The sequence below is a fragment of the Heteronotia binoei genome, chromosome 13, assembly GCF_032191835.1.
Source record: "Heteronotia binoei isolate CCM8104 ecotype False Entrance Well chromosome 13, APGP_CSIRO_Hbin_v1, whole genome shotgun sequence".
NCBI classification, from domain to species: domain Eukaryota; kingdom Metazoa; phylum Chordata; class Lepidosauria; order Squamata; family Gekkonidae; genus Heteronotia; species Heteronotia binoei.
This window is the reverse complement of record NC_083235.1, coordinates 5,029,866-5,033,506: the sequence shown is the minus strand read 5'-3', so window position 1 is coordinate 5,033,506 and position 3,641 is coordinate 5,029,866.

The window sequence follows — 3,641 nt, the reverse complement described above, 5'->3', positions numbered from 1 at the left end:
CCCAGCAGCTGCCCTTTCAAGGACAACCTCTGCCAGGGCTATGGCTGACCCAAGGCCATGCTAGCAGGTGCAAGTGGAGGAGTGGGGAATCAAACCCGGTTCTCCCAGATAAGAGTCTGCATACTTAACCACTACACCAAACTGGCTCTCCATATAATTCATTTACAAAACGCAGCTAAAAACAGTTACATCAAAACAGTTTAAAGTGCACATGTGGATTCTGTGTCTTTCACACAATAACAAACACAAAGCAACTCGCAATACTTTCCCCGGAATTAATACAGGCGAGCAGCTGTGTTGGTCTGAAGCAGTAGACCAAAGTTAGAGTCCAGTCCAGCACCTTTAAGGCCAATGATGTTTTATTTTTTGGTACGGGCTTTCATGTGCATTAACGTTTTGTGAATTAATATTCAGGTCTGTTTGGGTAGCTGTAAAGGCAGAGAGTCTGTCTGGAGGGGCACTGTTTGAGATCTTTAACCGGTTTGGTGTAGTGGTTAAGTGCGTGGGCTCTTATCTGAAAGAACCAGATTTGATTCCCCACTCCTCCACTTGCAGCTGCTGGAATGGCCTTGGGTCTCCCAAAGCTGTCCTTGAAAGGGAAGCTTCTGTCAGAGCTCTCTCAGCTACCCTGTGTGAAACAATGGTGATGTCAGTGTTAGGGCACGATCCCTTCAAGGTTAAGCGCTTTTAAGGCTTATTCCAGAAGCTCTGGGGCAGAAGCCCCTGAACTTTTTGAGCCTGAGGGCACCTTTGGAATTTTTACACCTGGACAGAACCCCAAAATGGCTGCCACAGGCGGCAAAGCAAACCCCTAATATGCAGTAAAATGAGTACCCAGCTTGCTGGGGGGAAAGTGTAGAGGACTGGGGAAGGCCATGGCAAACCACCCTGTAAAAAGTCTGCCGTGAAAATGTTGTGAAAGCAACGTCACCCCAGAATTGGAAACGACTGGTGCTTGCACAGGGGACCTTTCCTTACCAGTATAATATAAAAGTGTATGTATATCGTACCCAGCTTGCTGAGGGGAAAGTGTAGAGGGCTGGGGAAGGCAATGGCAAACCACCCTGTAAAACATCTGCCGTGAAAATGTTGTGAAAGCAATGTCACCCCAGAAACGTCGGAAACGACTGGTGCTTGCACAGGGGACCTTTCCTTTTCAGTATAGTATAAAAGTGTATGTGTATTGTACCCAACTTGCTGGGGGGAAAGCGTAGAGGGCTGGGGAAGGCAAGGGCAAACCACCCCGTAAAAAGGTCTGCCATGAAAACGTTGTGAAAGCAGCGTCACCCCAGAGTCGGAAACGACTGGTGCTTTATAACATTGGTGTAGGGTTGCCAAGTCCAATTCAAGAAATATCTGGGGACTTTGGGGGTGGAGCCAGGAGACTTTGGGGGTGGAGCCAGGAGACATTAGGGGCGGAGCCAGGAGCAAAGGTGTGACAAGCATAAATGAACTCCAAGGGAGTTCTGGCCATCACATTTAAAGGGACGGCAAACCTTTTCAATTCCTTCCTTCCATAGGAAATAATGAAGGATAGGGGCACCTTCTTTTGGGGCTCATAGAATTGGACCCCCTGGTCCAATCTTTTTGAAACTTGGGGGTTATTTTGGGGAGAGGCACTAGATGCTATAATGAAAATTTGGTGCCTCTACCCCAAAAAACAGCCCCCCCAGAGCCCCAGATACCTGCAGATCAATTCTCCATGATTTTCTATGGGAATAAATCTCCATAGGGAATAATAGAGTTCCCAGCAGACATTTCCCTCCCCCCACTTTCTGACGACGCTGAAGCGGGGGGAGGGTCTCCAAAGCGGGGGATCCCCTGCCCCCACCTGGGGATTGGCAACCCTACATTGGTGGTGGGGAAATCATCTCACATTCAGGGTTGTCTGCTTTTCTAGGAAATCCGGTAGTTGTTTCTAATGCTGTGCCACTTCATGTCCTCAAGAGGGCACGCAGACACTGTTATTTTGGCCAGGGGTGGCAGTGGAAAGCTCTGTCGAGTCACAGCCGATTTTTTTGGCAACCCTGGAAGGTTTTCCAGTCCAGAGATGAACAGAGGTGACATGTGGCCTAATATGCAAAGGAGTTCCTGCTACAAAAAAATGAAGCCCGCCCTTGCTGTAGCCAATCCTCCAAGAGCTTACAAAGCTCTTCTTACAGGGCCTTCAGTAAGCTCCAGGAGGATTGGCTACATCAGGGGGGTGCAGCCTAATATGCAAAGGAGTGCCTGCTACAAAGTAAACCCTGGGCCACACACCCCCTGATGTAGCCAATCCTCCTGGAGCTTACAGGGCTCTTCGTACAGGGTTTACCGTAAACTCCAGGAGGATTGGCTACATCAGGGGCGTGTGACCTAATATGCAAAGGAGTTCCTGCTACAAAAGAAGCCCCGCTCTGCATACTTTGAGGAGGATCCAGGAAGGAAGAAGGGTGTGCGCGCATGTACAATAGCTCTGCAAATTAGCATAGGGACGCACAAAAGATGCTTAGGTGTGGTTGGGGGACAGGAGAGATAAGCCAGCAGTTGCTTGCCTGCCAGAGATTAAGGAATAATAAATACTTTACCTGCGACCCCATTGTTTCACACATTCCATTGCTGGGGGGGGGGGGGGGACAGGAATTAGCCTGGGGGACGCCTGCTTATGCAACCTGGTTAACTTCTATCATGGCCTCTTTTTTCTAGACTCAGCCTATGCAGTCATGCTGCATAGAAGAATAATTGAGGCTAGAAGAATAATTGCAGATTACTCCACTACGAATCTCAGAGTGGTTTACGATCTCCTTTATCTTCTTCCCTCACAACAGAGACCCGGTGAGGTGGGTGGGGCTGAGAGAGATCTCCCAGGAGCTGCCCTTTCAAGGACAACCTCTGCCAGAGCTATGGCTAACCCAAGGCCATTCCAGCAGCTGCAAGTGGAGGAGTGGGGAATCGAACCCAGTTCTCCCAGATTAGAGTCCATGCACTTAACCACTACACCAACTAGATATATGTGTATATTAACCACTATGTGTATGTGTATATCTATATATCACACATAGTATAAAACACACACACGCACGAGTTTGTAAAATGTTAAATATTTGCAAATGTTAATGCTTTTAAAAAGGCGAAGTTTGTGTATGTTGTGTATGTGTATATCTATAATTACACATAGTATAAAACACAGTGTGCACACGCGTTTGTGTGTGTGTTTTATTCTACGTGTGTGTGCATGCGAGTTTGTAAAATGTTAAATATTTGCAAATGTTAATGCTTTTAAAAAGGGGACGTTTGTGTATGTGTATAAGTGTATATCTATATATCACACGTAGTATAAAACACACAAGACTTTGTAAAATGTTAAATATTTGCAAATGTTAATGCATTTAAAAAGGCGACGTTAGCAATTTTTTGCTGTGATCCGCCTTGTCTCTTTCTCTTATAGAGACAAGCGGAATAGAGAAGCGGAAATAAATAAATATATAAAAATCAGCGGGAGAACAAAACGATCCCGGAAGTGTTAGCCCGCGGACAAACCGACCGCTTCTCTATGCGCCGCGGCTGGAGCCACCTGGACAGCCTCGGTCGCCCAGGCGCCTCACGTGACCCCTCGGTGGTGGGCGGGGAAAACCCGACTGGCCCGGCCCGCGATTGGCTGC